The sequence below is a fragment of the Schistocerca cancellata genome, chromosome 1, assembly GCF_023864275.1.
Source record: "Schistocerca cancellata isolate TAMUIC-IGC-003103 chromosome 1, iqSchCanc2.1, whole genome shotgun sequence".
NCBI lineage: Eukaryota > Metazoa > Arthropoda > Insecta > Orthoptera > Acrididae > Schistocerca > Schistocerca cancellata.
In genome coordinates this window covers 1,254,748,265-1,254,771,695 of record NC_064626.1, presented here as the reverse complement: position 1 = coordinate 1,254,771,695, position 23,431 = coordinate 1,254,748,265, and the positions used below count along the sequence as shown (strand labels likewise).

The 23,431-nt window shown below is 41.8% G+C and overlaps 1 protein-coding gene across 1 annotated transcript in view; it reads left to right on the top strand.

Annotated features, from left to right (window-relative positions):
* Positions 1-23,431, top strand: part of LOC126143911 (Down syndrome cell adhesion molecule-like protein Dscam2) — a 493,502-nt gene that overhangs the window by 273,779 nt on the left and 196,292 nt on the right. The window lies entirely within an intron of this gene.

The window sequence follows — 23,431 nt, the reverse complement described above, 5'->3', positions numbered from 1 at the left end:
TCTTCTCAGGTATTGTCGAAAGGAAAATGCGAGTATTGGTTGAGGACAAATTGGATGAAAATCAGTGTGGGTGTAGACCTCTTAGAGGTTGTCAGGACCAGATCTTTAGCTTACGGCAAATAATGGAGAAGTGTTACGAGTGGAACAGGGAATTGTATCTATGCTTTATAGATCTAGAAAAGGCATATGACCGGTTTCCTAGGAGGAAGTTACTGTCTGTTCTACGACATTATGGAATAGGAGGCAAACTTTTGCAAGCAATTAAAGGTCTTTACATGGATAGTCAGGCAGCAGTTAGAGTTGACGGTAAATTGAGTTCATGCTTCAGAGTAGTTTCACGGGTAAGACAAGGCAGCAACCTGTCTCCACTGTTGTTCATATTATTTATGGATCATATGTTGAAAGCAATAGACTGGCTGGGTGAGATTAAGATGTGTGAACACAAAATAAGCAGTCTCGCATATGCGGATGACTTAGTTGTGATGGCAGATTCGATTGAAAGTTTGCAAAGTAATATTTCAGAGCTAGATCAGATATGTAAGGACTATGGTATGAAGATTAGCATCTCCAAAACGAAAGTAATGGCAGTGGCAAAGAAATATAAACGGATTGAGTGCCAAATAGGAGGAACAAAGTTAGAACAGGTGGACGGTTTCAAGTACTTAGGATGCATATTCTCACAGGATGGCAACATAGTGAAAGAACTGGAAGCGAGGTGTAGCAAAGCTAATGCAGTGAGCGCTCAGCTACGATCTACTCTCTTCTGCAAGAAGGAAGTCAGTACCAAGACTAAGTTATCTGTGCACCGTTCAATCTTTCGACCAACTTTGTTGTATGGGAGCGAAAGCCGGGTGGATTCAGGTTACCTTATCAACAAGGTTGAGGTTACGGATATGAAAGTAGCTAGGATGATTGCAGGTACTAGTAGATGGGAACAATGGAAGGAGGGTGTCCACAATGAGGAAATCAAAGAAAAACTGGGAGTGAACTGTATAGAAGTAGCATTCAGGGCGAACAGGCTTAGATGGTGAGGTCATGTTACACGCATGGGAGAAGCAAGGTTACCCAAGAGACTCATGGGTTCAGCAGTAGAGGGTAGGAGGAGTCGGGGCAGACCAAGGAGAAGGTACCTGTATTCGGTTAAGAATGACTTTGAAGTAGGCTTAACATCAGAAGAGGCACCATTGTTAGCACTGAATAGGGGATCATGGAGGAGTTTTATAAGGGGGACTACGCTCCAGACTGAAAATGAAAGGCATAATCAGTCTTAAATGATGATGATGAAGAAACTTTTTTTATTTTTCAATGCAGTCTCCTTGTAGATTAATGCACTTGGTCCAATGTTATTCCAGTGCCTTGATCCCACCTCGAAAATGAGTTTCCTCATGGCCTGCAAAATAGTTATCAACTACAGCTATCAATTCTTCGTTTGAAGTGAATCTTCGTTCACCAAGAAAAATTTTCAGTTTTGGGAAGAGATGGAAGTCTCACGGAGCCATATCAGGTGAATAAGGTGGATGAGACAATAATTCATACCTTAAATCGTGTAATTTGCCATGACGATGGCATATGTTTTTGATCAAGCGTCAAGAGACGCGGCACCTATCTTGCAGATAACGTGATCGTGATGTCGGACATATAAGATGTATGCGCTCTCAGTCGCAGTCAGTAAGACGAAGAACCATGAAGCATCAATAGCAGTCAAGATCCTCATCTGCTTCAGTCCCACAGAAGCATAAAAGTAAGTAGATGGGCTTCAGCTTTATATCTTTGTCCAACTCCATGTCTTTGTTTGGAGATACTTACCGTTTCTTCTTCTTTGTTCAGCGGCCTCCAGAATGTCTGGACCATCAGCAACTTACAGCATGTCCAGGCCAGCAGCAGCTACTGCCAGCTCTTACGGGCCGGCAGCGACCTCCGGCCCATTCGAGGCCAGCAGCAGTAGCAGCACTGCAAGTGCACCTGACCAGCGTGTTGGAGCAGAACAACAAACTGTTGTTGTCCTTCCTGCTCATCGAGTTGTGTAATGAAGACACCCAGCCAGTCTCTGACTCTCAGAAGAACTGTGCTGGGGGTCCTACACCATGCAGTTCAGGTCAGTAATGGTCTCTGACATGCACATAATCCCAGAACACTCTGGTGTTACTGCAAGCATACAGTGTTTATGTGGTGGATGAGAAGCTGCCAATTCCTCCAAGTGCTCTTCAATGCTCTATTGCTTTTCACTTCAGTCTTTAATTTAACAGCTCCCTGTTGAAAGAGTTTAGGTATTGGTATAGAAGAATCAGTGACAGATGTGTTGTGCCAGAGATTGAAAATTCATTGAGAAGTGTTAAAGTGCAGTTTATGGAGTTGGAATGGAACGAATTGTGTTATGCAGACTCCTGCATCAATCAACAGATGATCTCCGAGTATTGACCTGCACAGTTACTGTGCTTTTCAGGGAGAGCATAAGGGAACAATTGACAGCAATGGGGGAAAGAAATACAGTAGAAGAAGAGTGGGTAGCTTTGAAGAATGAAATAATGAAGCCAGCAGAGGATCAAGTAGGTAAAAAGACTAGGGCTAGTAGAAATCCTTGGGTAACAGAAGAGATGCTGAATTTAATTGATGAAAGGAGAAAATACAAAAAGGCAGAAAGTGAAGCAGGCAAAAAGGAATACAAACGTCTCAAAAATGAGATCTATAGGAAGTGCAAAATGGCTAAGCAGGGATGGCTAGAGGACAAATATAATGATGTAGAGGCTTATCTCATGAGGGGTAAGATAGATACTGCCTACAGGAAAATTAACGAGACCTTTGGAGGAAAGAGAACCACTTGCATGAATATCGAGAGCTCAGACAGAAACCCGGTTCGAAGCAAAGAAGGGAAAGCAGAAAGGTGGAAGGAGTATATAGAGGGTCTATACAGGGGCGTTGTTCTTGAGGACAATATTATGGAAATGGAAGAGAAGGTAGATGAAGGTGAAATGGGAGATATGATACTGCGTGAAGAGTTTGACAGAGCACTGAAAGACCTGAGTCGAAACAAGGCCCCGGGAGTAGACAACATTCCATTAGAACTACTGACAGCCTTGGGAGAGCTAGTCCTGACAAAACTCTACCATCTGGTGAGCAAGGCGTATGAGACAGGCGAAATACCCTCAGACTTCAAGAAGAATATAATAATTCCAATCCCAAAGAAAGCAGGTGTTGACAGATGTGAAAATTAACGAACTATTAGTTTAATAAGTCTCAGCTGCAAAATACTAACGCGAATTCTTTACAGATGAATGGAAAAACTGGTAGAAGCCGACCTTGGGGAAGATCAGTTTGGATTCTGTAGAAATGTTGGAACACGTGAGGCAAAACTGACCCTACGACTTACCATAGAAGAAAGATTAAGGAAAGGCAAACCTACGTTTCTAGCATTTGTAGACTTAGAGAAAGCTTTTGACAATGTTGACTGGAATATCCTCTTTCAAATTCTGAAGGTGGCAGGGGTAAAATACAGGGAGCGAAAGGCTATTTACAATTTTTACAGAAACCAGATGGCAGTTATAAGAGTCGAGGGGCATGAAAGGGAAGCAGTGGTTGGGAAAGGAGTGAGACAGGGCTGTAGCCTATCCCCGATGATATTCAATCTGTATATTGAGCAAGCAGTAAAGGAAACAAAAGAAAACTTCGGAGTAAGTATTAAAATCCATGAAGAAGAAATAAAAACTTTGAGGTTCGCCGATGACATTGTAATTCTGTCAGAGATAGCAAAGGACTTGGAAGAGCAGTTGAACGGAATGGGCAGTGTCTTGAAAGGATGTTATAAGATGAACATCAACAAAAGCATAACGAGGATAATGGAATGTAGTAGATTTAAGTCGGGTGATGCTGAGGGAATTAGATTAGGAAATGAGACACTTAAAGTAGTAAAGGAGTTTTGCTATCTGGGGAGCAAAATAACTGATGATGGTCGAAGTAGAGAGGATATAAAATGTAGACTGGCAGTGGCAAGGAAAGCGTTTCTGAAGAAGAAAAATTTGTTAACATCGAGTATAGATTTAAATGTCAGGAAGTAGTTTCTGAAAGTATTTGTATGGAGTGTAGCCATGTATGGAAGTGAAACGTGGACAATAAATAGTTTAGACAAGAAGAGAAAAGAAGCTTTTGAAATGTGGTGTTACAGAAGAATGCTGAAGATTAGATGTGTAGATCACATAACTAATGAGGAGGTATTGAATAGAATAGGGGAGAAGAGGAGCTTGTGACACAACTTGACTAGAAGAAGGGATCGGTTGGTAGGACATGTTCTGAGGCATCAAGGGACCATCAATTTAGTACTGGAGGGCAGTGTGGAGGGTAAAAATCGTAGAGGGAGACCAAGAGATGAATACACTAAGCAGATTCAGAAGGATGTAGGCTGCAGTAGGTACTGGGAGATGAAGAAGCTTGCACAGGATAGAGTAGCATGGAGAGCTGCATCAAACCAGGCTCAGGACTGAAGACCACAACAACAACAACATCTATAACATCACTGTACTACAGCACGGCACTCATAGTGAGATGTGCAGGCCGATCCATTGTGTGTGTAGTGTGCATGCAGAAGATTCAGAACAGTATATCAATATGGTGCCAATAAAAGAAGCTAATGGAACACCCATTAGTCTGACAGAAATATACGCTGAATTCTGTGCATACAAGAAAGCTTTATTTGATAAACCATGCACACATGTAAAGATAAAGAAAGAACCAGTTCACTTTTTTGATGTAGTCCACCCAATGTATGGCTGTTGAATAAAAATAAATATATTACCACAAACCATGTTTTTAATTTGTTCATACCCTATAACAATGTTACAGCTACCAGTATTTTCACTGCAATGTCTAGAATACCACAGCAGCAACAACTCTCTGAATTACCTCATCACCAGACAAAGTCTTCAGTCATTGTTAAATTGAATGATAGACCATACTTTCACTTGTATGTTTACCCCATGAGTATTGCAGCTCAGTTGTTGACATACATTTTTCTATAAAAACTCATTCCACACCAAAACCTGATGTAGCCTGTATCATGGATGGCTGGGTGAAACATCGGGACTTTGTTGTAAGTGACTGATACTTGTGATGGTGTGGAATAAAACCAGAAGAAGAAGAAGAAGAAGAAGAAGAAGAATGGGGTACTTCTACCCGACAACATATGAACGATAATTGCAGGTTCATCCAGCGACAATAAGAGAAATATTCTCAAGTCGCTACTAGCAAACCCAGATGTAGATTTTCAAAAACGCTGTTTCCACACAGCATTCAATCAAAGAAGTCAAAACCTCCCGCCAGAAAAAGTAAAGCCAAACATATTGTTCATATTTGACGATGTTGCTGTGGACAACCAGGATCAAATTCTATAATATTTCAGTTTTGGTCATCATATGGGTGCTGACATTTTATTTGAGTCACACATATACTACAATCCCGAAATGGTTGGAGAAGGATAATTCAGATCTCATTTTAGCTTTCAAACAACACTATTTGAATTTAAAACACCTTTACCAGATCCACATAGGACCCAACATGTCATTCAACGATTTTGTACAGATAAGCACAGATTGCTGGAATCACATACAGTACCGAGTTTCTCGTTGCTGATAAATCAAGAAAACTTAGTGATGGCTGGTGTAGATGGATCTTCCAGGAGTTTATCTACAGGGTGAAGCGAAATTCTCAGTGCAACTCATCATATGCCAGCGATAAAAGAAAGGTCTCTCACAAAATTTCGTCCAGTGAGTACATCTGGCAGAAAAAGACGTTAAAGAGTGGCAATCTGGCAACACTGTAACCACATGTGTGGTAACTACGTCTGTCAGCACGTATTAATACTGCTGTACAGCTAGTGCAGTGGCTAGAGTTTGGGGTTAACATGCAGGAGGTCGTTGGTTCTAACCTGGCTTGATACATATGTTTTTTATTTGGTAAATGTAGTCCAGGTGGTACAGTATCTGACATCTTAATCGTTAACAGCGATTGCAGCCATTCCTCTAGGAAACATTTGCACTTAAATACTACAATAGTAGAAATGGAAGATTGGTCAGCTTTGAAAGAAGCCCTTTCCACACGATGGATATGAATTTATTCACACCACCTCATCTACTACATGTGCAACCTGTTTTCTTTGTACCCTCCTCCAATGGCCCTATAGATTAGTACCATCTATTATTCTTGCCTTGTTCAGGTCCATTACATTTCGTCAGGACCTTACATTACCATTAGGACTAGCAATAATGTCCAAACTCGGTTACTATTTATATGTGTTATCCCCATGGTCCCACCAATTATGCCTTTCAACATTGAGGCTAGTAACTGCATGCTGTTTAGTACTATCTCAATGCATTATTGTTATTATTATTATTATTATTATTATTATTCTGTTGATTTGGTTGTGGAAACATCATGTGTATTACAGTTAGCTGGGATGAATCATGCAGAACAATATCTGTCAGAGGGTTAATGCACATTAGGTGGAACAGTGTGCAGGACTGAAGGTGTGTTTATGCTGTATGTGCAGGACTAGTTGCGAGTGGGACAATGCGCCCTCGACAGACTCCAATGCACATGCGTATATGTATCGAATTTTCACGTTGTAAACTTCTAAAACAGTGTGGCAAACATATGGCATATGCAAACGATGAATATGTGGATACACTTTTGGTCCTTGGTGCATCTGATAACCGGGCTGCTGTTGCCACTCAAGAATATGCTGCTAGATATCCTCCTCTATGATATCCAGATAAAAATGTTTTTTGTCATCTGGAGCTGCACCTTCAGGAGTCAAGTTCTCTCCTTGCACCATTGCATGATAGAGGTTTCCATGGACTCGCCATGCTCCAGCTACTGAGGAAGCTATTATGATGGAGGCCATACACCAGGGAACTCAGCGAAGTACACATAGAGTAGCAAGGCAGCTGCATGTCTCGTAACACATGGTCATTAACATGCTGCATGAGTATGGGCTGCATCCCTATCATTATGCTTTCACGCAACACATGCGTCCTGCAGATAGTCATCAGCGAATGCAATTCTGTGAATTGTTCCGACAACAACAGGAAGCCAACTATGACTTTGTAAACACTGTGATATGGTTGGATGAAGCAGCAGTCACTCGCGACAGTGTCTTCAGTATGCACAATGCCCATGATTGTTGTGAGGTCAACCCACATATCACCCGTGACCATGGATATCAAGTTCGCTTTGGTATCAACATCTGGGCCGGAATAATGGGCGACAGGTGTTCGGGCCCCTATATGTTGCCTGACCAGTTGACTGAACGAAGGTATCACACATTTATCTAAAACTGTGTGATGCGCTGGAAGACGTTCCACTGCATGTTCAGCTGAGGATATGGTTCCAACATGATGGTGCACCTCCACACTCTCGAATTATTTTGCGACAGTATTTGGACAGAACATTTCCAGGGAAATGGCTCGGGCGAGGAGGTCCAGTTGTATGGCCACTGCGTTCACCAGACCTAAATACCTGGATTTCTTCCTGTGGGGACACCTGAAGTAGCATGTGTACTCTACTCCATCGACGAATGTGGAAGAATTGGTAGCATATGTTCATGGTGCTCTTGTTACTGTGGATGCATCTTTGCTGCGAAAGGATCGAGCTGTATGATCTGGCGGGTTGCAGGTCATCCAGCCATTAATATGGACATCATTATTGTCCTGGTTGCTAATGTGCAATATCTGAGCACTCATATTACAAGTAGATGCTGTGTTATTGTACTGTGCTATCATCTTTGGAATCTCGAAATTTATATTGTTCTTGCAGTTATTCTGTCCTACGAAAGGTCACTTGTTTCAACTGTCTATTTCTTATTTGTCTAACCACGAATTTTATTAAGTTCATCGTTACAAAATGTTGTAAATTTAGGATACATGTGCCCTAAGAAACGGCGTATATTACAGTATGAAATGTCAGAAAGAAATTAGCAAATAAAAAAAAATGCACCCCAACCCAGGATCGAATCCTCGACCTCCTGCATGCTAACCCAAAACTCTATCCACTGCACCAACTATACAGCACGGCTAAAAAGTGCTCACAGATGGAGTTACCATACATGTTGTTACAGTGCTGCCAGATTGCCACTCTTTAACATCCTTTTTCTGCCGGATGTACTCGCTGGACGAAATTTTGTGACAGACATTTTTTTATCGCTGGTATGTGAGGAGTCGCCCTGCAAAGCCCGAGTGCGCGAATTTTGCTTCATCCTGTATAGATATGAAAAAAGTGATGGTTGTGTCAGTTTACATCACACCATAGACAAGTTCGCATGTATGTCAGGCACTCAACTTGAGAAGACAGGTGTGCATTGATAGAGAATTCGTGTATACATAGATGGAAATTTTCAGCCTCGCAGGCATAAAGTTAAGTACCTAGAGACGTATGGCCAGGCCCTACTGAGAATGATCAATGTGTTAGATGCTAGGGTTAAGAAACGAGACATATACACATGGATCATTCTCAGTATATAAAAAGATGCTGAATAAGCATAAGGTCATTGCGATAAGGAAAACTGTTCGAGATACGTTATGACTGCTAAGGTTAGGACATTTGAACAGAGAGCAGGCGCTGAGAGAAACCTTTAAACCAGTTATTGTATATCATTATATGATAGCTGAACAAAGACTGGTAGCAGTTACTTCTGTAAAATATCTGGGAGTATGTGTTCGGAACGATTTGAAGTGCAATGATCATATAAAATTAATTGTTGGTAAGGCGGGTGCCAGGTTGAGATTCACTGGGAGCGTCCTTAGAAAATATAGTCCATAAACAAAGGAGGTGGCTTACAAAACACTCGTTCGACCTATACATGAGTATTGCTCATCAGTGTGGGATCTGTACCAGGTCGGGTTGACAGAGGAGATAGAGAAGACCCAAAGAAGAGCGGCGCGTTTCGTCACAGGGTTATTTGGTAAGCGTGATAGTGTTACGGAGATGTTTAGCAGACTCAAGTGGCAGCCTCTGCAAGAGAGGCGCTCTGCATCGCGGTGTAGCTTGCTGTCCAGGTTTAGAGAGGATGCGTTTCTGGATGAGGTATCGAATATATTGCTTCCCCCTACTTATACCTCCAGAGGAGATCACGAATGTAAAATTAGAGAGATTCGAGCACGCACGGAGGCTTTCCGGCTGTCCTTCTTCCCGCGAACCATACGCGACTGGAACAGGAAAGGGAGGTACTGACAGTGGCACCAAGTGCCCTCCGCCACGCACCATTGGGTGGCTTGCGGAGTATAAATGTAGATGTAGATGTACTGATTCTCTTGAAATCTCAGTGAAATTACACGACGACGGTGTTTCTGAATTCATTAACCATTACAGTGATGCTAGGATGGACAGAACATTTGGTATCAGTGGTGAAAAACCAAATACGTTGGACACACAGCCTTTAAGTTTAAGAGAAAGAAACTGTACAGATAGGTGTTAGGGAATTTCAAATAATAACTGGTCTAATGAACTTCATTTTCCTAAATCCCACATAAACTGCAAATCGTTGACCCAAAGATCTGGAGATGTATGTGAAATAAAGTTTTAAATTTCACATTCAAAAAATCGTTCACACAAGAGAATCGTACAAACATATCGTCATTTGACCATCGGACAGACTCCCGTATGAATGGCATAGTAATAAGCATACCTGGCATACAGAAACAACTGAAAGATTCGAAAGCAAATAAATCACTAGGTCCGGATGGAATCCGAGTTCGATTTTACAAAGAGTACTCTATGTCATTGGCCCCTCGCCTAGCTGGCATTTATCGTGGATCTCTCGCCCAGCACAAAATCCCAAGTGACTGGCAAAAAGCGTAGGTGACTCCAGTATATAAGAACAGTAAAAGAATGGACCCACAACATTACAGACCAATATCCCTTACTTCGGTTTGCTGCATAATCCTTGAACATATTCTCAGTCCGAATGTAATAAACTTTCTTGAGAATGACGGGTCAGCAGGGTTTGAGAAAGCATCACTCGTGCGATACTCAGATTGCCCTTTTCTCACGTAATATACTGAGAATCGTGGATGAAGGGCAATAGGCAGATTACATATTTCTAGATTTCCAGAGAGCATCTGACACAGTGCTGCATTTTAGGCATTTAACGAAGCTACGACATATGGAATAGGTTCAAGATATGTGAGTGGGTCAAAGACTTCTTAAGTAATAGAACCCAGTATGTAGTTCCCGACGGCAAGTGTATCGTCAGGAGTACCCAGGGAAGTGTGATAGGACCGCTGTTGTTCTATATATACGTAAATTATTTGGCAGACAGAGTGCGCAGCAGTCTTCAGTTGTTCGCTAATGATTCCGTGGTGTATGGTAGAGATGGGGATCCGCTCTTGAACTGATTCATAGAGTTGAATCTTTCAAAGGAGTGAACAATCAGTGATTCAGAAAAAAAGAACAGTAGCTACAAACGTTTCCCACGGCAGAGAGAGAGAGAGAGAGAGAGAGAGAGAGAGAGAGACGGAGCATATCAGCAGCGCCTCTGCTGGTCACAGCACAGTGCACGCCACACAACACAGCCATCGCCGGCCTCTGCCCTGCTTCTACCTTGGCTGCCTGCATTGTGCAGTGCCCCATTGGATTTTGTGTTTCACATATGCCGTGCCGTCTCTGTGCGTCGTCTGCCGCATGCAGTGTCTGGCGCAGCTTAACTTTGCATCGCACTCTGTCGGCGATCGTTTCAGTCGCACGTCCTGCCCTCTGGTTAGTTGATGCGAGCAACAGGACAGAGAGCCACCTAGTGGATAACATAGGAACTACGTGCAACAACCTGCTCACAAGGGAAGAGACGATTTGTCTCAGAGCGGGTGAGTAGTCGTTCTCGACTCTAGCCAGAGCGTTGAGCAAAGCAACTCAGGTGTCACTCTGGTCTCTGCGGTCTTAGCTCACGCAGTAATACAGCTCGCGGCTCGACCTGCTCGACTCAGTGCTTCTGCATCGGAGTTCGTCTCTACTGGATATTGTTCTTCGTAGTAATACCGCTATGTATATTACATTATTATGTTATGTATACATCATTTGTTTTTATTTTATTTTTATTTGTTTAAACTGATCAGATTAGGTTCCTGACGACTCCTCTTACTATAGGATTTTTGTTATGGACACTCGAATTTACGCTTTAATTACGAGCGAACCGATAAACGTATCGCAAAATGTGATACACCAATATTTTCCTTGTTTTATTCTGCGTAAGGCTATATGCAGCACTTTCGTTTTACAGTCAAATTTATATTTTTTTTTCTTATTCTGGTACGGATTTTGCGATTTTAGGCGTCTTCGGAAGGAAACGTTCACTTTAAAAATGTATGGCTTGCGATGTATTTGTATGAGGTTAATGAAATTTTAATACATTATAGCCAAATATATTGTTAATGTAAATCTCAAGTTACAACATTTTCCGATCACCCAAAAAACCACGATAGTGCAAAATAAATCAATAATCAAAAACTTTGTCATATCGTGGAAATTTCAATAAACAATACAAAATTCTTACTCATTATCTGTGTTACTTCAAAATAGGATCAAATAAGATCAAAATACAGGTATAGTACTGGAATAAACCAAGTTTAAAGGGCAATGTGCCTTCCATTTATTTTCTATTGTAAATGAGTGGTGAGTCATGAAAAAGAGCTAATTCATTTCAGGGAGTGATCAGTTCTGATCCAATCTCTGAAAAGAACAGTTTTTCCCATCTCTAGTGTATGGTAAGGTGTCGAAGTTGAGTAACTGTAGGAAGATAGAAGACGACTTAGACAAGGTTTCCATCGGGTGTGATGAATGGTAGCTAGCCCTAAATGTGGAAATACCAATGAGAAGGAAGGTCAAACCTGTAATGTTCGGATACAATATTACTATTGTCCTGCTTGACAGTGTCAAGTCGTAAATATCGGGGGTGTAACATTGCAAAGCAATATGAGGTGGAACAAGCATGTGAGAAGTGTGGTATGGAAGGCGAATGGTCGACTTTGGTTTATTGGTTCAAATGGCTCTGAGCACTATGGGACTTAACATCTGAGGTCATCAGTCCCCTAGACTTAGAACTACTTAAACCTAACTAACCTAATGACATCACACACATCCATGCCCGAGGCAGGATTCGAACCTGCGACCGTAGCAGCAGTGTGGCTCCAGAATGGAGCCCCTAGAACCGCTCAGCCAGGGTTTATTGGGAGAATTTTAGGAAAGAGTGGTTCACCTGTAAAGGAGACTGCATATAGGACGCTGGCGCGACCTATTCTCGAGTAGTGCTCCAATGTTCGGGATCCATACCAGGTTGGATTGAAGGAAGGCATTGAAGCAATTCAGAACGGGCTGCTAGATTTGTTACCGGTAGGTTCGAGCAACACGTATGTGTTACAGAGATGCTTCAGGAACTCAAATGGAAATCCCTCGAAGGAAGGCGAAAACACTATTGAGAAAATTTAGAGAACTGACATTTGAAGCTGACTGCAGAACGATTCTTCTGCCGCCAACATACATTGTGCGTAAGGATCATGAAGGCAAGATACGAGAAATTAGGCCTCATATGAAGGCATATAGGCAGTCGTTTCTCCCTCGCTCTATTTGCGATTGGTACAGGAAAGAAATGACAAGTAGTGGTCCAGGGTAATCTCCGACACGCACTGTAGGGTGGGTTGCGGAGCATCTATGTAGATGTACGAGGGCCGTTCAGAAAGTAACCTCCGGTTGATTTAAAAAAATACACCAAGTTAAATAAAAATATTTTAATATATACATCTTACAACTACATCTTTGCACTATTTTTCTACAGTCTCCATAGCGATTGAGGCACTTATCGTATCTCTTCACAAGCTTTGAAATTCCTTCTGCATAAAAATCACCCGCTTGTGCCTGGAGCCAGCCTGTGACCGCATCTTTGAGCTCTTCGTCGTCATCAAACCGCTGTGACCCGAGCCATTTCTTCAAATGCATGAAGAGGTGATAATCACTTGGCACCAGGTCTGGGCTGTAAGGTGGATGGTTGATAACGTCCCACTTTAAGGACTCAAGAAGGGCCGTTGTTCTGCGAGCAGAGTGAGGACGGGCGTTATCGTGCAAAAAAACGATACCGGAAGTCAGCATACCACGGCGTTTGTTCTGTATAGCCCCTCGTAACTTTTTTATTGTTTCACAGTACACGTCTTGATTAATGGTCGTACCACGTTCCATGAATTCAACCAACAACACCCCTTTAGCATCCCAAAACACCGTTGCCATCAGTTTTCTGGCAGAAAAATCTTGCAAGGCTTTTCTTGGTTTGGTAGGCGAATTTGAATGTGCCCACACCTTTGATTGTTCTTTTGTCTCAGGGTTCACGTACTTAATCCAGGTTTCGTCACCGGTCACGATTCTGTTTAACAATGGTTCTCCTTCGTCCTCATAACGTGACAGAAAGTCTAATGCAGAGGCCATTCTTTGAGTTTTGTGGTGGTCGGTAAGAATTTTGGGCACCCATCGTGCACAGAACTTACGGTAACCCAGTCTTGCTGTCACTATCTCGTACAAGAGAGTCTTAGAAATCTGTGGAAAACCAGTAGACAACTCCGACATTGAGAAACGTCGATTTTCACGAACTTTTGCGTCAACTGTCTGAACGAGTTCGGCAGTCACCAATGAGGGTCTACCACTCCTCTCTTCATCATGAACGTTTTCTCGTCCACTTTTAAATAAACGTACCCATTCACGGACAACTCCTTCACTCATAACTCTCGGTCCGTACACGGCACAAAGCTCATGATGAATAGCTGCTGCAGGATATCCTTTGGCTGTAAAAAACCTTATGACAGCACGCACTTCACATTTGGCGGGGTTTTCTATTGCAGCACACATTTCAAACTGCCACAAAAACTAAACTAGCGCAGGTACGACGTTCACTCACTCGACCACGGCTTGATGCCGACTGACCTGTTGAGTGCGTGAACGCACAGATGGCGTCGCTACTCCCCCCACAACCCGCACTGTGACCGATCGGTGGTTACTTTCTGAACCGCCCTCGTAGATACAGAAATACTGAAACTGAATGGTGTACATAGGAAATGGGAAACTGGCATAGCGTGAAGTACCAAATGATTATAAAGCAATACTAGATGTTCGATACAGCATTGATGATCGTATTGACATCCAACATAAGAGTCAGCAATCGATCCCTCTGGTATATGTACTACACCAATGGCCTTGCCGCAGTGGTAACACCAGTTCCCATCAGATCACCGAAGTTCAGCGCTGTTGGGCTGTGCTAGCACTTGGATGGGTGACCATCCGGTCGGTCTGCCGAGCGCTGTTGGCAAGCGGGGTGCACTCAGCCCTTGTGAGGTAAATTGAGGAACTACTTGATTGAGAATAGCGGCTCCGGTCTCGGAAACTGACATACGGCCGTGAGAGAGGTGTGCTGACCACATGCCCCTCCGTATCCGCATCCAGTGACGCCCCTGAGCAGAGGACGACACGGCGGCCGGTCAGTACTGTTGGGCCTTCATGGCCTATTCGGGAGGAGTTTAGTTTAGTATATATTATGTGATGATCCCAATGTGCTAAGAAATTGGCTGTGACTGCAAATGGTATCAGCTGCTGCTGGTTATACTGCTCATTTGAATGAGGTTGTTTTAATGATCTCCAAACTTAAGGAGAGAGAGAGAGAGAGAGAGAGAGAGAGAGCGAGGTAATCACTTAGTTTCGTTGAGTTTTGCCATACAGTCCAGATACTCATATGGAAAAACCCCTGCCTAGTCACAAGTTGAAACTTTTCCCTGTGAGGGAATGCAGCTCAGGTGATGTACCTATCCTTATGAGCCAGAGTTTCAAGAAGTCTATGGAGTGGAACCTACATAAAACGTAGCGAGTCCAGGAAGTGAAGCATAATTCTTGGTATCATTCTTTCTGAGAATGAAATATATTTCTCAACGCTCTCTGACCTAATCCTTCTCCATACCGAAATTAGTCAAATGTTGAACAAGAAAGTGAGGGTCATACCCGCTTAAATTGTGAAAAAAGACTGATATGTGTCACGGTAATTGATACGTCAAGTTGCATGTATTGTGAGCTGCAACACACAACTTCCCTGTAAGATGACAGTGGTCCCTCTTAGGAGCTTCCGCTTTTCTAACTACAGCCCATAAATATGGCAGTCAACAGCGTTATTGTTATTCTTCTTCGATTTGGTCATGGGAATGTTGCCACTGTAAAGCTTATTAACCTCCCATGAAAGTTTTTCAAACTCTGTGAAAACCCAAAGCTCATGATTATCTCCAACATAAGACTTATATCGGTTAAGACTCGAATTATAGGACAATGCAACTTGATACACTGCCATGTATGATACATGTTTCTCTGTGAAGGCAGTGTGTAAGGCTGTAGCATCACATTCACAATGGGTCACAGCAGGAAGGAGCCCTTCGAAGTCACATGCACCACAAATGGGCGTAATTTCTGATGACGAGCATTCTAAAACTTTACGGCAATAGGCATTATAATACATACTAGAAAGGCAATCTACTAGATGCTTTTCTAATAACTTGTCTGAGGAAAAAGCTCTGTGGCACTTTAAGCAAATATGCTTTATACATTTGTGTTTGCTAATTTGGGAGGAAATTAGTTGAGATATGTTACTGATCCAAACATAAAGATGTCTGTCTCCATCAGAGAATAGTGGCATGTTGACAAGCACTTTATTCTCACCAGCAAATTTTGAGAAATGGGAGGTCAGATGAACATATGTTTGTCCTGTTCATCTGGCTTAAATTTCTCTTGTGCCTCAAATTTAGTTATCTCTTCAGGTTTGATGGGGAACCTGATACCATCAGAGTTATAATATTTATGATATTTATAATATTTATGAATATCAAGGTATCAGTAGTAGGGCAAAGGGAGTTCTACCCCACTCCGCATTGTTGCTAAATTTATTCGAGACTCCTCCCACTTCCCCCTTACCCTAGTATTTTGTTAATTCATTTATAGCCCTTGGGGGTGATTTATGACCCCCCAGATATAATTTGTCCTTCTGAGACCCCACTCACAGAAGAATGCACAATGAACTCGAGCACTGCACTGAGCAACTGAAGAAAAAGTTTATAAGATTCTGGAAGCAGACTGACAAGACGACTGCCGACATGTCATGCACAGTGTCAACCTCACTGAACGACAACTGACTGAAGAGGAATAGTCCATACTTTAAAAAAAAGAGTGAAAGTTAATTTTACTATAATCCTGAGAACTATACCTGTGGATGACAACATTGCTAACGCCAAAACGGCCATTCTGGACCCGTCCTTGTGAAAGAGCTGAGGATGCACACATTGAAACAACCAGGGTACAGTGCTGAGCAAAAGCACCAGCTAGAAAACTGAAGAAAGAAGATCTATAAGTTATCAAGAATACAAGCCAACAAGCATATATAGGTACTACCATCGTAAAGAAGACCAAAGATTATGAGCAGATCTGGGACCTATTAGATTGGACGACATACCGAAAACAAAGCACAGATCTGAAGCAGTGGACCACATGGAATCCTAATCACTTAATCATGACATCTTCCCTCTCAGCGGACATACAGAGAAACCTGCACAACATAGAAAACCTGCCACCTCAGTCATAAAGGTCACCAAAGATCAATAAGAATAATTTTCCATTAAGACTGATTGTCTTATGGCTCACCGACATATAAACTGGCAAAACACTTGGCCTCTCTGCTCCAACCGCAAGTAGGGAAGACACACATACATAAAGTCTGAGGAAATTTCATTGTGAAGCAGAAGAAAGTAAAACATGGACCAAACGACATCCTGGTCACCTTTGATATTGTTTCTTTGTTTACCAAAGTGCCACTTAGTGACTCTCTGAAGTACATTGGTTCCACTTGCCTGCAAGACATTACCAATCTCTTTCATGCATGTCACACCACAAGCTATTTCACGTGGAATGACAACTTCTACAAACAACTGAAAGGCATCGCATGGCTAGTCCTCTTAGTCTGGTGGTGGCCAACATTTCGAAACCCAGGCACTGGACTTGGCACCTTGTAAACCTAAGGTGTGTTGCAGATGGATGCATTGATGATACCTTCGTTGTGTGGAGCCATGTTGAGGAACAGCTCAGTGACATACTAAGACACCTTGAACAGCTGCCACGTCAACACAAAATTTACCATAGAAGTAAAAAGGGACACACAGCTACCTCTATGCTTTCTAGATGTCCTGGTCACAAGGGATGATAAAAGCATGGGACACAGCTTGTATCAAAAACTGACACAAGTGAACCAACCTTGCACAAACTGTCAAATCACCAACCGAGCCAGAAAAGGGGCATGATTAATATGCTTGTAACATGAGCAAGACGAATATCTGAGCTGCAGCACCTCAGATGCGAGATGCAACACCTGGAAAGCGTTCTGAGGAGCAATGGGTACACCCATGTAACAGAGTCAAACACTTGGCAAAATGACACAACAGAAAAAGAAATGTCGGGTACGGCGCTTCTGCTGCACATTCCCTGGGAGACTCACAGAATCGGCCTTATATGGGCCAATAAAAAACAAAGACTATTTTTAAACCGACAAAGAAGATTAAAGAGTGTCTCAGATAGGCAAAGGAGGAAAGTGACCTACTTGCAAAGTCAGAAATATATCACATGCTATGCTCATGTGGAAAAGTTTATGTTGGAATGACTGGACAATCGATCAACCTGATGGTCACAGAACATAAGCGATATTGCAGGTTGGAGTAGATGAAGAAATCAGCCATTGCAGAGCATGTGCTATGTGAGACCGACCACTTGCTAAAATTCGCCAACACAGAAGTTCTGGCTGTAGAGAAGAGCTATCAGACGCACTTGTTCAGAGAAGCTATAGAAATACACAGGCATTAGAATAGCTTCAACAAGAAAGAAGTAAGCCTCATCCTGGATACCCATGCTGCAGTGAACAACCATTGCAGATAGCAAGAGGAGAACCACACCAGAAATGACAATGGAAAAGCCCATGGACGGTGGCGCATCAGGTACATGTAATCTGCAGCAGCGCTCTTGACTACAGTCCACCACCAGCAATGGAGGGTGAAGCTTTGACAGTGCCAACCATTCATGCTGGCAAAACGTCAGAAAAATCATCAAACAAAGAGAACCTGAGATAGAAGCCAACAGGCAGTTTGTCAGAGGATATGCTGTTCATTTATAAAATTTAATTCTCAGGGGTTGGACCTCTCATTTAGCGTGAAAAGCTCATCACCCTGTACTAAGTACTTAATTTTGGAAGTTGTAGGTCTTGCAAAATACATCAGAAAGAAGTAATTAAATACTTAAATAGATAACTTTTCTATGATTGAACAAGGAATACCGTCACATTATTACACTGTTAAAAAAACTTCTGATCGCATCTGTGCACTGACCACAAGGCACACTTGCGACCCGCCTCATGTATTCCCATGTGCACGCATTGGGAGGTAGGCCTGAATACAGGGCCAGCTAGTGTGGTGTGCAGAACCGGAAGTTGCGCTAATCCCCAAACAAAGTGACAGGTGACAGCAACCCTTTTCAGAGCTGTGCCGAGAGGTGAGAGATGGTAAGAAGCACTGGCTTTCTGCTGTCATAAATATTAGATGAGATGTCCTGCACTGATTACAGTGCTACAGATTGGCGGTGGGAGTAACATATCACAAAAAATACATCGCTAATAAAGACCTGAGAATTCCACAAAGATCACGAAAAAAAACCATCTAACACGCATGCCACAAACAGTGTCTATAAAACGAGCACCTTCTAACATCTCCAAGAAAATGCACTGTGCTAGAAAAATAACGGCCTTACTGCACTTTACTGGGACCGTCATAACAACACCTCTGCTTTGCACTGTGTTCAGAGGCCTTGTGCCCAGGTCTGCAGACAACTAGTGAGTGATGGGAACTACTGACTAGTGATCACATCACAACGAGTGGCGTGGTCAACATGTGTATAGAAAATCAAGTAACTAAATTTGAAGTGCACTCGCCGTATACTGGAGGTCTTGTATGCAGAAAAGTTTGAGAACACAAGCACCACCCTCCACATGTTGCCCATTATCCACATGGTTGCAAAGACGGTCAAATGCATACTGAGTGTAGTTTACTATTCACCCACGTAGGGGCACCTTGACTGTCGCCATATGGGCGGTTCAGTTATCCCAGAACAGAAGTCGACGTCCTTTTGATATTTGGTACCCAAGGAACCACCTCTGCTCTCTCTCAAGCGGCTACTTCCCGTTTGTGTGTGATCAAACATGTCCAAACATGCAGACGAAAGTTTTCATCCCTCCTCAGAATACTGCATTCCTATTGGCTGATGCTGAAACAATGAAGCACAAGGTCGATGATGTAAAATCAGTTCGTAGTAAAAATATTTCTGTTACTGATAAATCGGATATAAGTACAGTATTTAACAATTATTTACCGAGCATTGCTGGTGAATTAAATAAAAATTTAGTTTCTACAGGGAAACATATAACTTTCTTGGCAAATACCTTTCCGAGATTGGTGTCTGAAACACTCATCTGTGATACAGACAAGAGGGAGATTGAGTCAATAATTAAATCAATTAAGACTAAGGACTCTCATGGTTATGAGGGAGTGTCTATCAGAATATTAAAGTACCTTGCAGCATATGATAGCCCTGTATTTAGGCAGATTTGTAATTTTTCCTTTGGGAATGGTCAGTTTCCTGAGTGATTAAAGTACTCAGTAGTAAAGCCGCTTTATAAAAAGGGAGAAAGGGATAATGTAGATAATTTTAGACCTATTTCTACACCGTCATTGTTTGCAAAAGTTAATGAAACAGCTGTGTATGTAAGGATAATTGATCATTCTATATCACATGATTTGCTATCAAATGTACAGTTCGGCTTTAGAAGTCGTTTAACAACTGAAAATACTATATTGTCTTTTCTCTGTGAGGTACTGGATGTGTTAAACAAAGTTTTTCGAATGCTTGGCAAATTTTTTTATTTAACTAAGACATTTGAATGCTTCAATAACAAAATATTGCTCCAGAAGTTGGACCATTACAGAATATGGGGAATAGCTCACAATTGTTCACCTCCTAATTTAACAACAGGCAGCAAAAGGTTATAATTCGCAATGCTGATAACGGCTGTGATGTAGGGTCTGAGTGGGGTACTGTCAAGTGGGGAGTCCCCAGGGATCAATGTTGGGGCCACTCCTGTTCTTTATTTATATAAATGATTTGCCCTCTAGTATTAGAGATAACTCTAAAATATTTCTGTTTGCTGATGACACTAGCTTGGTAGTAAAGAATGTTGTGTGCAACATTGGCTCGGTTTCAAATAGTGCAGTACATGACCTAAGTTCATGGCTTGTAGAAAATAAACTAACGCTAAATCACAGTAAGACTCAGTTTTGACAGTTTCTGACACACAATTCAACAAAACCTGACGTTTTAATTTCACAGACTGGGCATATGATTAGTGAAACTGAACAGTTCAAATTTCTAAGTGCTCAGATAGACAGTAAGCTGTCGTGGAAAGCCCACGTTCAGGATCTTGTTCAAAGACTTAATATTGCCATTTTTACTATCGTGTCAGAAGTGAGTGATCGTTCGACACGAAAATTAGTCTACTTTGCTTATTTTCATTCGCTATTGTCGTATGGTATTATATTTTGGGGTAACTCTTCCCATTCTAAAAGGATATTTTTGGTTCAGAAACGGGCGGTTCGGGCAATAAGTTGCGTAAGTTCACGAACCTCTTGTCGACCCCTGTTCACAAGTCTGGGTATTTTGATATTGGCCTCTCAATATATATAGTCCTTGCTGTCATTTTTGTTAACAATATTAGCTATTCCCAAGGATAAGCAGCTTTCACTCAGTTAATACTCGGCAGAAATCAAATCTGCATTTGGATAGGACTTCCTTAACTCTTGTGCAAAAAGCTGTGCAGTATACTGTTGCATCTATTTTCAATAAGCTACCACTCGAATTCAAAAATCTTAGTAGTAATCCACGTGCTTTCAAATCGAAGCTGAGGAGTTTCCTCTTGAGTCACTCTTTCTATTCTGTCGAGGAGTTCCTTGAAAAATTAAGCTGATTCTTATTGTTTCGTTGATTGCGTTTTCTTAAACTTATGGACTCACTTTTTTCGAGTTCATAAACATTTATTTTTATCTGTTATTTCTTTTATGTTGTAATTTCATGGACTGACACGTTCCATGACTTTGGAGATTTGCTCCTGAATTTGAATCTCACGGAAATTGACGTGTAAATAAAATAAAATAAAATATAAACCGTATCCCATCCACCCCATCCACCCCGTCCTACTCCTGCTAGCGTCTGCAGTTGGGTCAACTCGACTGTCTTGCTCTCGATCGTGTTTGCATTAATCATTAGTTTGCTTCGTCTCTGATCTAACGTGAAGCATTCAGCGGTGTCAAGCAGCACCAGTGGCAGCAGACGCTCAAGACTGTCGCAGTAAGGAGAATTACCAGGTAAGCATATATTTAATTTGTAGTATGAAATCAGATATCGTAGTTCATACTTTTGTAAAAAAGTTTAACAGTACCAAATGACTGTGCGTTCAGATTTGGAAGAATATTCTTGTAAAAAAGTTTCATAGTACCAAATCACTGTGTGTTCAGATTTCGAAGCACATTTTGGTAAAAACGTTTTGTGGTATCAAATCCTACTATATTCAGATTTCGAAGTTAAAAAAAAAAAGTGGCATAGCAAGTGTTTAGATTTATGCTATTTTTTCAGCACACATGCACCAAATCGTTGATGAGTTGGAGGCAGAGAGGTTGCAGCGGCAGCAGCAGCATCGTATGTACTATATATTCTTATTTGTACATGTAATAAGCTGCTGTTATTTAGTGGTCAGTGAGACTTTGCTGTTAAACATGATTTCGAGGATCAGAAACGTTAACTGTAGCTTTTTCACTAAGAATTTCGTTGCACTGAATTCAAGTCGTCTTATTGTTTCAGTATACATCCAACGGACGATTGATGACCTGCTTGCTGAAACCCAGCAACAATAGCAGCAGCATTGTAAGTAGTATATACTTTCTTCTTGATAATACTGTGGATATATGTAATATGCTGATGTTAGATAAAAATTTTATCATATATGTAAAACGTAAAATATGTTGCATAATTTTGACATTGTTGTTGGCTATTTCGAGGAGCAGGAGCAGGAATGGAAAGAGACTGTGATGCTATCCGCATTACAGATATTGTGGAAATACATATTCGTTCATCCAACTTTTTCTTGGTTTTGTGTGTATAATTTTTTTTTATTTAATCAATGTGTTGCTATTCTAGGTGATTTCAGAGACCGCGATCGATTGATCCATGGTGGTTTGGGCGAGGTGAAGCCTGAGAGGGTGGCGGAGATGGGGAGCGAGCTGCATCGCCATGAAGAGATGCCAGATGACCTCAGGGGTATGTCGCAGAGCCAGAGCGATATAGGAAATAAATACTCTGCTTATAAATAACCAGTATTCTTTTTTTGCAGTAGTATGCAATGTCTGGAACGATGTACTTATTTTTCGTTATTATTTCTCTACAGCATCACCATCCAATCAGTATGCTGTGGTGTGGGTACTGGGGATGTGAAGAAACCACCAAGATGCAGTCCAGTGCGGCATTCTCCACCATGTCACTGATCCTAAATTACTTTGTATGGATACAGATTCCTTCATCCGTCGGGTGAAGAACTGTGATCCATATGAAGTAATAAGGCTCCATGGCAATGAATTTGATACATCCTCAAACACGATAAATAATACTTATGGTATTGTTCCACAGAACAAGAAGGTTATTAGCCTAATGAAAGACAAGCCAAATGGATTGCCAATTGTGCAGTTTGTAGGTCTGTGAGCAAAAATGTATGTGTATCACACATTAGAAGGTGCCACCCAGAAGCAGGCTAAGGGTGTGCATTGTGTGTTATCGAGAGCCCTCTCTATCTGAGGCTATTTGCAGTGTCTGTACAGTGGTGTTCATGGTGCTCCAGCAGTGGCACAGCATATAGTGTGGCATACTAGTATTCAGTGGAGAGGACTTGAGGTGTACTGTGCTGCAATCTAAAGTCGACCTGTAGCTTCATGACAGTAAAAGGGTCATTTGTGATGATGGGATTGAAATTCACTTTTTGAGAGAGAGGCAGTGGGTGACTCTGAGTGAGAGGAAGAAGATGAGACTGGATGTAAAGACTGCAGGATAGTATGACCCTTTTATCATAGTATAAGTAACTCTGTGTGTGTGTGTGTGTGTGTGTGTGTGTGTGTGTGTGTGACTTGTAAATATTTATTTATGCACACCATGTGTGTACTGTGTACACCCATGTAAATACACACATCAAAAAACGTTTCGCATCACCTCGGTTCCGAGAGTTTCGGAACTTGTACAGAAAATTGGAATAGAGATCAAC